Genomic DNA, 12,182 nt, shown 5'->3' on the forward strand with positions numbered 1-12,182 from the left:
ATTTTCCACAGACTCCATTCTTTCTTTTATTTAGAGAAGAGTTTTCTTCATTTACCTTTTGCTACTCCTCCAATTGATCAATTCTGTTTTTGAAAGAGCTTTCCATTTGACAAATTGAAGTTGTGACAGAATTATTTTCTTTTTTCTATTTTCCCAATTGAGGATCTGAGAGAAATATTCTCGTTTTGTATTTGTCCAATTGAGGATCTGAGAAAATTATTCTCATTTTGTATTTGTCCAATTGTATTTTACAATGATTTGTTTTCTTGTTGCAAGGTGTTCAGCTTCTCTTGCATTTCTTTTCCCAAATTTTCCAATTGACTTTTATATTCCTTCCTTATTTCTTCAAGGAAATCTTTCTGTGTTGGGAGATCAGATCATATTCTCCTCAGTTTCTAGGTCTCTCTGAGTTAGGGTCTTTTCCTTCCATGAATTTTTCTATGGACTCTCCTTTCTGCTGGCCTTTCCTCATTTTGCTAAGATCTTGAGTTGGGGAGGGTCTGGTTCACAGAGGTTTGGTGTTGGGATCCCTAGAAACTTTACTCACTGAATGTAATATCTCCAGCTGGTCTGTAGGGGGGGTGCTACAGTTTTTTGGTCACTGAGTGTATTATTTCCAAAAGGCCAGTAGGGGTTGATGGTTGCTTTCTCTAGAGTGTCTGTGACCTTGATTGAGGCCCTCTACCTTGGCCTGGAGGGAGTGATTGAAGCTGTTAAATACTATTGTCTTTGATCAATAGTGGGCTGTATACCCCAGGTAAGGTGATCACTCTCCCTATTGTCAGCTGAGGTGGTTCTGCTCCTCACCCTTAGCCTGTGGCAAAGGTAGTCTGTAATTGTGTTTGTTCTGGGAAGAGGCTTCAGCTGAAATGGAGGTGTGGACTTAGATTTCTTCCTGACCAGAGGAGCCTAGGGATGATGTCTGCAGCTCTCCTGCCTTGGAACTGTCCCTCTAGCCCTGGCCGCAAGCTCCCGAGGGTCAGTGCCAACATCAATGCCTCTGTTCCCTAGTTGACCCAAGACCCTGTGGTCGACCAGGCTCTAGCCTTGCTGGTCCAATTCTCTGGCCTTCAGGCTCCCCGGCTCCAGCCCTGACGCTAATTCAAGGCTAATCCAAGGGTCCCTGGCTCTCCTGCCCTGTGCTCCTGGCAGAGTCCGCCCTCTTTGCCTGGACTCACCCACGATTGCTGAAGGCAATTCCTGAAGTAGATAGTCTTTCTCCTGGCTTTTCTTTCTGGGTTTTGTTGACCAGATTTCTGTTAAAAGGCTTGTTTCATATCATATATATGGATAAAGATCAGGAGATTTTAGAACTATGCCTGTCTTCTCTCCACCATTGTGACTGGAAATCGTGGAGTTTTTCACTTTCAATGAACTCTCATTTCATGACAGCACCACTACTTTCCCTGTCCTCATATTGGCAACCCAAGAAGGGATATGAATCTAACCCTGGACTTACTGGGAATTATAGAAGGTGACGGACCTCTGAACCATGCCCATCTCTTTCAGATCAGATCAAATTGGACTCTTAGCCAGACATACCACTTTATATTTTTTTGGCCAAATTGAGATGTGGTACATGCTGTGTGTGTTTTTGGGGGGCTGGGGGCCTGACAAGAGTCAAGAAATGGAACACTATTATTGCAGCACCCCTAGGTTTGCATAGGTAATATTCAGACACCCAAGGAGCACACTGTTTATCAAGGTTCCCTTCTTTCTAGCTATGTTGTTAGAGATTGGAGACAGAAGATGTAAGGCCACTGAAAAGGCAAAGAAATTTGCAGTTCTGTGGGATGTTAAAACTGCTCAGGATTTTATTATAGAATGTAACAAAGTTAACAGATTAGAAATTTCTCTTCTTGAAGGGTCACCAAGCACTTAAGACAGATTGAATAATAAAGATCTAGTAGACAGAGAGTGAGTCAGAGACAGAGAGGGATGGGTAAAGAGAGAGACAGAGATAAAAGAACAGTCAAGCAGAGTTGAATGGACCAGGGAGGGAGGGAGGGAGAGAGAGAGAGAGAGGAGAGAGAGAGAGAGAGAGAGAGAGGAAGAGAGAGAGCGAGAGGGAGAGGGAATTAGAGACAGAGTAAAAGAGAGAGAGACAGAGATTCAGAGAGAGACAGAAAACCAGTATCAGTGAGAGTTAATGAATGAGACAGAGAGAGGCAGAAACAGAGAGAGAGAGAAAGAGAGAGAGAGAGGAGTCTTGCCCCTGTGATAAATATGGTGTTTGGGTTCCATAAAAATGTGAAGGGAAAATTGTTAATTTACATTACAAAAACTGGGCTCTGCCTAGATTGTTGCCTATGGGCAGACTTGTAAATTAAGACAAAAGACTTAGCCTCACCAGATCAAAAGAACCAGAGATTAGGCCAGGTCTGCCCCACTTAGTTCTAAGTTAACCTAGGGTCTGCACCCTTCTCTTTTGCCCATGTTCCAGGAGGATAGTTGTTCTTGCTCATTAGTATAGCAGGGAGGGGAAGATGGGAGAACAAATGTATCAATAAGATTGTGACCCCAGCTAATGACTGGCATGAAGGGGCAAGAACAAAGCCTTACAAACTGTATAAAAGAGGGCCATGACAGAACTCTGCTATGCCAGAAGGAATGTGGAATGAGGAGCACCAGTCGCAGAACCAGCAGTGAGAATCGGGAAATCAGCCTGCACCTCCAGAACACATCCCACAGATGGTAAGTGGATCGGGGAGATGACAGAAAGCTCTCTGTTCTCCCTCTCCCTCTACTGTTTGCCCACACTCAGATCCGCGTTGCAGTTTGGTCTTCCCTACTAAGATAGCAGGGCTCCTCCTCACAGCTCCAGGGTAGAGGAGAATGCCTGTGGTCATCTACATATCAAAGCACAGGCAAGAGAGCATATGCCCTTGGAGGAATAAAGGTCCCAGTGGCATGTACCAAAAACCCCACAAAGCAGGTGTCCCCATAATACTCAAAAGCTCAGGAAGCACCCCAAAACCAGGCACAGGCTGGAGAAATGAGGAAACAGAGAGAAAAAAGAGAAACAGCATTGAGAAACACATTATTTATAATCCCAAGAAGGATCACAATACACAATGTGAAGATGAGGAAGTACAAGCTTCTGCATCTAAGGACTCCATGAAAAATGGAAGTTGAACTCATGCAGTGACAGAGCTAAAAAAATATTGAAAATCATGTAAGGTAAATAAAGAAAAATTAGGAAAAGAAATGAGAGAGATGCAGGAAAAACACAAAAAAGAAGTCAGCAGCTTAGTCAAGGAGATCTGAAAAATGCTGAAGAAAATAAAATGTTAAAAACCAGAATAGGGCAAATGGATAAAACAGTTCCAAAAGTTACTGAGGCGAAGAATGCTTTAAAAAGCAGAATTGGCCAGATGGAAAAGCAGATAAGAAAGCTCTCTGAGGAAAACACATACTTCAGATGTAGAATGGAGCTAAAGGAAGCTGATGACTTTACAAGAAGTCAAGACATAATACTTCAACAACAAAAGAATGAAAAATTAGAAGAAAATGTGAAACACCTCACTGAAAAAAAAACTGATATGGAAAACAGAATCAGGAAAGATAATTTAAAAATTATTGTGATACCTTAAAGTCATGATCCGGAAAAGAACCTTGATCTCATTTTTAAAGAAATCCTACAGGAAAATTGTCCTGATATCCTAGAAGCAGAGGGCAAAATAGAAATTGAGAGAATCCCCCGATTTTCCCCAGAAAGAGATACCAAAAAAACCAACCCTCAGGAATATTATAGCCATGTTCCAGGTCAAAGAGAAAATACTACAAGCAGCCATAAGGATGCAATTCAAATATCCTGGAGCTGCAGTCAGGATCACACGGGACTTAGCCGCAACTACATTAAGAGATCATAGAGCTTGGAATATAATATTCTGGAAGGCAAAAGAGCTTGAAATTCAACCAAGAATCAACGACCCAGCATAACTGAACATCCTCTTCCAGGGGAAAACATGGACTTTCTTTTTTTTTTTTTAGGTTTTTTTTTTTTTTTTTTTTTTTGCAAAGCAAATGGAGTTAAGTGGCTTGCCCAAGGCCACACAGCTAGGTAATTATTATGTGTCTGAGACTGGATTTGAACCCAGGTACTCATCACTCCAAGGCTGGTGCTTTATCCACTACGCCACCTAGTCGTCCCAAAGATGTACTTTCAACGAACCAGGTGAATTTCAAATGTTCCTGTGGAAATGACCAGAGCTGAACTGAAAATTTGACCTTCAAATACAGGACTCAGGTGGAGCATAGAGAAGAGAGGAGAAGGGTAAAATAGGAGGGACTTAACGATGGTGAACTGTATGTATTCCTGCATAGAAAAATGATGCTGATAATGTTCATATGAACCTTTTCACTTAATAGAGCAGGTAGAAGGAGCTTTTATAGATGAAGCACAAGAGAGAGCTGAATCTGAAGATATAATATATTGTAAAACTGGAGTTAATGGATAAAAGGGAAATGTACTGGGAGTAAGAGAAAGGAGAGGTGGAATAGGCTAAAGTATTTCGTATAAAAGATATTTTTTTTTACATTGAACTTTTGTAATGACATGGGAGGAGGGAAGGTGAGGCAGAATGAGGGAACCTTCACTCCCATAAGAAATGGCTCTGAGAGGAAACAGCATCCAAACTCAATAAGGTATAGACATCTAAAGAAAAAGGAGATAAGGTTGAAAGGGGGAAGGTGGGGATGTGGGTGATGGAGGAGAGGGTAGATCATAGGAGAGAGCAGTCAGATATAAGACATTTTCTTTTTTTATTTCTTGCAAGGGGATAGAATTGGGTGGCCTGTCTGGGGCCACGGGGGTCGGGTGGTTGCTGGGCCTTAGGAGTGGTATGTGGGCTCGGGGTCTCTTGGCCTCAGGGCTGGTGATCAGTCCGCTGAGCTACTCAGTCACCCTACAGCGCATTTTAGAGGAGGGACAGAGTGAAAGTAGAGAGAAAATATAATATATAGTTGTGGGAAGGAATGGATGGAATTACAATCAGCAACAGCAACAATGCAAAAATATGGAAGTAACTTTTATGACACACTTATGATAAAGAATATGATCCACCCAAGACAGAGCTGGTAGGTAGTGTTGGAACACAGACTGAAACACATTTTTTTCCTTTTCCTTTATTTTATTTCTCATGAGGGTCTATATATTTTTTAGGGTAGGGTGCATTCTGTTTACTCTTAAACAAGAATATTTTAGTAATGTATTTAAGAAAAGCATCACTTGTACAAAAATATTCATAGCAGCTCTGTTTGTGGTGGCAAAGAATTAGAAATTAACCAAAATGTCCTTCAATATATGGGATGGAACACTATTGTTCTATTAGAAGCCAGGACGGATGGGAATTCAGGGAGGTCTGGAAAGATTTGCTTGGACTGCTGCTGAGGGAGATGAGCAGAACCAGATTAATATTTTGCACTCTGGCAGCAACATGGGGTTGATGACCAACTTTGATGGACTTGCCCATTCCATTAGTATAACAATCAGGCACAATACTTTATGGATTGTTGTAAAGACTAGTAGAATGCCTTCTGTGAGGGGATGGGGGAGGCAAGCAAGATTAAGTTAAAAAATTGTAAAAAATTCAAAATTTAATTTTAAATTTTAAAAAAGTTGCATAAAAGGCCTAACATTTCTTGGATTTCTCACCCCAACCTCCTGGAGAGAGCTGTGGGCCATTTATTAAGATGTCTTAATAAAAAAAAAACATTTAAATCACTCTTGATTATATATTCAAGAGTTATTTATTATAACAGCCAGAGTTACAAGGTTTTTCAGGCTAAAATCCAATGGATGTGAAGACTTCAACACCAAGGCTAAAGAGATGGATTTTTCTTTCCTAGTGGTCCTATTCCTTTGCAGTAATTTAGGGAGAGCATTTCCTCAGGGAGGCTAGCCAGAATCCTCCCCTCCTTTTCTCCTTTGTCAGAATATCTGTAAAAAGGATTTTTATCTATTAAGAAATCTTGGGGGGGTGAGGAGGGGGCTTGGAGTCTACTCTCTCCCTTTGTCTCTGGAGTTACAGTTTACAAGACATAGGAAGGGAGAGAGAGAGAGAGAGAGAGAGAGAGAGAGAGAGAGAGAGAGAGAGAGACAGACAGACAGACAGACAGACAGACAGACAGACAGACAGACAGACAGACAACAGCCAAGCAGCATTGACTGGGCCATGGTCAGAGAAGACTGAGCCAGCCCTGAACCAACCCAGTTTTTATGTCTTGCCTCTCATCCAGAGGGCAAAAGGTGAACTCCTTCCCCCTATACTGGACTTGGAATTAGATAGAGGCAATGGCACTTTAAGACAATTTCTATCTCCACCCAAATTCTTTCTGCTACATGCAAATTCCCTTCATCTTCCCCTTCATCCCCCTGATTTGTCTAATCTGTCTTGCATGAGCTTTCCCTCCCTGTCAGAGAACCCCACAGTCTGGCTGTTGTGGATTGGGTTACCCCAGTGACTGCAGCTTGGACACACTCTGTCGCTCTCAGTCTGTTTCCTTCTCTCCCTTTTTTCTCTCTCTGTGAGAGGAGAAATGGAGCCTTTCTTTTTACAAAATTCTCCTCCTCTTGGCCACATGGGTCACTCCTGGGGATGGTGGCAGGAGGGACAGTGAGGTGTCCCTGCCTTCAGGCACAGAAGCTGAGGTTCCTGCCCCAGTTGAAGTAACCTCCTGGTTGCACTTCTCCATTAATCTGTTAAGCCTGCTCTAGCCCCATAGCTGTCTTAGGGGACACCCCTCACCTTCTCCCTGGTTTGGGGGTACAGCCTTTCCTGGGTCTACCTACCTCCCATCATTAGGACTTTACCACCAGCCTGCCCACCTGTCTAGGAGTTCAGGGTGGGGAGGGGCCAGCCAGTCTGCCTCAAAATCTGGGAATGTTCTTTTTATAAGTGAAGGGCTTGTCATTAATTGGGAGAAAGAGTAAATTATGGTTTGGAAGTATCCAACTTTATTTTTAAAATGAATAAAACTAAAAAAGGAGCTGATTATCCAAAGTTAACTTAGGGACTCTTTCTGGGACTGGGGAATCCAGATCTGAACACAATTAAGCTGTGTACTAAGAAGAAATGGGGTAAAGCTAAATACTAACACCAGACTATTATATTTGCAAATCCTAGCAGTGAACTAAGTGAAATAAATGTTTTAAAATATGAAACATGGAAGTATTTGCTATATGAATATTAACATTTTAATTTTTTTCTCTGAAATTAACTGGGTTTGCTTTTCTGTGAAAGATAACTTAAAATGCATTTAGTTCCATCAAGAATTTTAATTACTGGGGGCAGCTAGGTGGTGCAGTGGATAGAGCACCGGCCCTGGAGTCAGGAGGACCTGAGTACAAATGCAGCCTCAGACACTTAATAATTACTTAGCTGTGTGGCCTTGGGCAAGTCACTTAACCCCATTGCCTTGGAAAAATTAAAAACAAAACAAAAGAAAGAATTTTAATTACTGAATTGACTGTTTAAAATCATAATATACAATGAAGTTCCTCAAGAAACCTAAAATTATTTTCTGACCAGTCTCAATTAGCAGGATTCAATAATAATAATGATAATAAATATATGTTTATATATTATAAATCAGAGGTTTCTGTGTAGCCTGAAGCAGCCCTTCTCTCCTCTCCACTGACCCTGATAACTGAGAAGAGGTCACTGGACTTTCCTTTGGGTTTAATGTGCACATTTCCATAAGCATTTGTCTCACTAATGTCTCCCTATATTGGAACGCGGAATAGATTATATAGATTTCTATCTCCTTTTTGAGGTGAGAGATTTAGTGCTCTTGATCATGTGGGCAGCAGCAAACCCACATGCTCCACAGATTTTAAGTAGAAAGATTGAGAATGATAATTTTGTAATTTGATTTGAAAGTCAATAAAAAATATTATAGAGAGGCTTAGAATAAATCAAAATGGAGAACACTATATATTTCAAGTCCCTGTTGTTATATATTGTCAATTTGAAATCTTTGGCAGTAAATTAGCTGTAAATAGTGAATCTCATAATACGGAATAAATAGGTCTTGTGTAAAATATAATACTAAGTAATTGAAATTATAAATGGAAATTCTGTATAACATTTGGAAAATAGATCCAAGTGTAATTGAATTTATTCTGGTCTCATTTATGTGAAATTTATCATTATCATTATTATTATTAATTATACTATATTAAAAAGTAGTCTTGTCTGATTTTAAATCAATTTACCGCAATTATGTGTACAGAAGGATATCTAATTTTAATTTGATAATTTATTAAAGAGATTATTAGCAATGTGAATTATTTAATGCTTTTGGGTCAATGATTTAATTGCTAAAAGACTGATGTAAAAAGAAATCATAACAGATAAGTAACTGAGTCTGTACTTTAAGATACTGAGATCTAGCCCCAATGCTTGCATGGTTCAGTTTACTGTTCTATAAGGAGACAGTGAGACTCTTCTTTCTCTGGGTCATAGTGTAAAATTCTTGGCATAGGATAAATACTATATTAAAGTTAAATATTTATTATCTCTTTAATTAGATGTAATAACTTCATAACTTTATATGGTTTTTATATGTAATCAGCCTTCAATGAGATAATTTTCAGTTTAAGATAATCTGGAAGTCTTAATTAAGATCACATGTTTGGTAATTAGTTTGTTTCAATTTTGAAATATATACTATTGTTTATGGAGTTTTTATTCACCTAAATTTCCTTATATTGTGAAATTTGGTAAACAGCTATAGCAACAAGAAATTTCTATTGTAATACAGACATTGCTAAATTAAAATTGTAATTAGATTTTCATATTAGGATTGCTCTACATTATTGCTAGAAAAAGGAAGGAAATGTATACATGAATCATGAGTAGGGTTTCAGTATAAAGTCCACTAATATAGATTGATTCTCTTCACTTAACCTCAACCAGAGTCTGTCTATGAAAAAGAATCTCTAGCAACTAAATTATTAGTAAATTCATTATACATATTATATTGATCAATATGAAAACCATAATTTTATATCCTAAAATATTGTCATTTAAGAAATTATAAACCTCCAATTTTTGCCTATATTGGGTAAAAATTTATCTAAACTAATTTGACTTATGAAAATTATGAGATTGTTAACTGAGGTATTTGGAGTTATTGTTTTGATGAAGTATTTATATAGTGTTATAAAAAGAAAATTGTATCTACCCTGTGTAAAAGTTCTCAGTGTTGTGGAAATCCTTGCAAAAAATGGGGTGTAATTTTCAAAACTGTTTCATCTATGGACATAATATATATATATATGTATATATATATATATACATATATATATATACATATGTTAATTTGGAAGTTTACAACAGTATTGTTGTTCAGGCGTGTAAGTGAACCATATATATACGGAATTTTTTTTTAGTGACATATTTAAAGACAAAAATATATAGAGTAAATTTTAAAGATCTGGCACTTTGTTATTGTAATAAGGTATGTTCTCTTTGTCTTAGAGGAAAAACCCTCAAATTTCTCACTGTTACAAAAATCTTTTTTTTCCATAGGAAGGTAGTACTTGGAAACATTATAGGAATTAGGAATCTATTTTGTTTTTAAAACTTTTGGGATATATTTATGCTATTGAAAGTTAAGGATGGATGAATAAGAAAGAGATCTATCCTTTAGAAGTTAAGAAAGGGAAATGTATTTTGGGAAAAATCTTTAAAAGTCTTTTCTGTGATTTGTATAAGACCTACTAAATTTTCATCTATAATTTAATTTATTGTAATAATAGTAATTTGATATTGATAAAGATTAAGCCAAATCTAATGTAATAAATGAGACTTTGGGACCTTAAACTTTTTTTGTAGTCTCATTCTTAAGTTTACTGTGCTCTTCTATCATCCTTTCAGAGAAACACAGCCAAGCATTTTAACTAGTGATGTTGCTGTTTTGATGTAAATTTTGTTATTATTTCAGGACCTAAGATAATATTCAGTTCCTGAAGTGGTTCATTTTTTCAGAAAGATAGAAGTATAATTAAGCAAAGATTAAAATCGACTTGTAAACAAAAGATGTAAATCTATTAAGTTATAAGATTAAAGTTGAATACATCTTTTGTTCTGTTTTTGTTCTAAGAAATAATATTTCAGTACTGAAATGTTGTGTTTGTAAAAGAGTAATAATTCTAAACTCTCTTCTGTTACCCCCAATTGGAAATACATGTGTAGAAATGTATGCAAAAAAGCTTAATAGTTGCCTAAAGTTTCATAAAATAACTATATGTCATCGCAAGTCTTTGTTCTTTGTTATTAAGCGTCTTAAAACAAAATCATTTGTGCAATATTGACAAGATAAGTTGTGATTTTTCTGTAAATTTCTTACTGTTACCAATATGAAATATTAGTCATTATCTCAAACGTTCTGATTATGGAAACTTTGTATTGAAAGACTTTATGGGACCCTTAACTGATATTGTTCTGAGTCTGACTTCAGGTATGATCATCAAAGAGTGCTATCGGGACAATGATCTGTGATAACAGCAACCTATGGGGTTTTACATGTTGGTGCATTCTCATGGGAAAGGCTGGGAAAACAAAAATCAGCACGGACTGAGTTAAATTCTCCTGACTCAACTTCCCTAACATGGAATTTAAAATGTCCTATCTGAGTAACAGCAGTTGAGCCTGGCTCAGTGTAATTGGCCATCTACATAACTTTTTACTTAGAATTAATATCAAAATGAAGGAACACGTTCCCTTATATCTGCTTTTATGGCAGATTTCTATAACCATGTCTGATGATCAGTATAAATACAATATTAAATCCCTATCTTAAAGGCTAATACTGAAGCACCTGAATTACTATAGTAAGATTCAAGTATAAATAAGATTTGAGTAATTTGACCTACAGTTCTCTAAATTCTAAACAGCTACCTAATCAAGCTTTGGCATCTATTACTAACTCCATATTCTCAAAAACGTTTAATTTCTCACAATGCTATAGGAATAATTAAGTAAACGATAAAGATTTGTGATACCAGGATATAATTCTATTATTTAGTGAATGTTATAAAGTCTTGAATCTGTTGAGACTGTCTGGGTGGTGGGTGATGGCGAGTGCAGCCAGACTGGGAGGCACCGGCCTCAGCCGGCGAGCGTCTGGGAGACACATTCTTGGGCTGCTTCTAAGAGTCAGATACCCCAGAGATCCAAAGAAGTAGAATTCCACAAGGCCCTCAACTCAGCAGTCCCAGAGAATGAATTGTACAAAACCACCAAGCAGAGGCAGATGAAGACTAAGGATCCTGATATTAAGAAGAACATTAAAAAGAGCTACAAACCATTAAGTCAACAAAGAGCTGAGGAAGAACTCAAAGAGAAGAACCAACTGTTAGCGACAGTTAACAAGCAATTGCATGTGAAGCTAACTGAAAGTCAGGAAGAGGTGAAGGTGTTGACTCAAAGAGTGGAATTGCTGGAGAAATCTCAGGATAACTACTTGGCAGTTTTGGAGAATGGCAGTATTGACCCAGGCAAACAGATGCTGGGAAACCTGCAAGAAACAAAGAGGAAGTGGAGTGTCTTCCTTGGTCTTCGAAAAACTGAAAGATCAACTGAAGCATTTTAACCAGATAGCTACAAAGAGAATGGAGGAGTTACAGGTATTGAAAGCTAAATTGAAGATAAATGAAGAGGAAAGAGCTCATTTCCTAGAAAAACAGGAAGCATTTAACAATGAAAAAGATGAACTCACAATCACCATTGAGCAAATGAAACAAATGTTAGCAATCTGTAAAAAGGAGAACATTCCTTAAGCTTTAGGTCAAACTATGAGAACATTTTCTTAAGTTTTCCTAAGATAAGACTTCCCTTATTCTCCCAACTAAAATATCTTTAGAAACAAAATAATCTAAGTTTATATTGAAAAATATTCCTGCCAAAGAAACTTATGCTGTCCAAGTAGTCAGATATGTGAATCATCTGTGGATAGATAACCTTAAGATCCAACTAGGAGAGATAGACTTTTGGGTAGCCTTCCTGTAATAACTAAACAGCAATTCAGCTTGTGGGCAGAATCAGAAATTGAAATGATTTATCGGAAGATCCAGGTAGTATCATTCCCAGATTAGGGCCTGGAAATTTTAAATGTTAAAAAGTTTGTAGAGATTTACTTAAAAGAGGAAGGAAGGTTTACAGGTAGATGACTAA

The 12,182-nt window shown here is 37.7% G+C and overlaps 1 pseudogene; it reads left to right on the top strand.

Annotated features, from left to right (window-relative positions):
- Positions 1 to 2,536: 2,536 nt before the first annotated feature.
- LOC141498607 (small kinetochore-associated protein pseudogene) lies at positions 2,537 to 11,798 on the top strand (annotated as a pseudogene).
- Positions 11,799 to 12,182: the final 384 nt, after the last annotated feature.

The sequence above is a fragment of the Macrotis lagotis genome, chromosome X (genome assembly GCF_037893015.1).
Source record: "Macrotis lagotis isolate mMagLag1 chromosome X, bilby.v1.9.chrom.fasta, whole genome shotgun sequence".
Classification (NCBI taxonomy): Eukaryota; Metazoa; Chordata; class Mammalia; order Peramelemorphia; family Peramelidae; genus Macrotis; species Macrotis lagotis.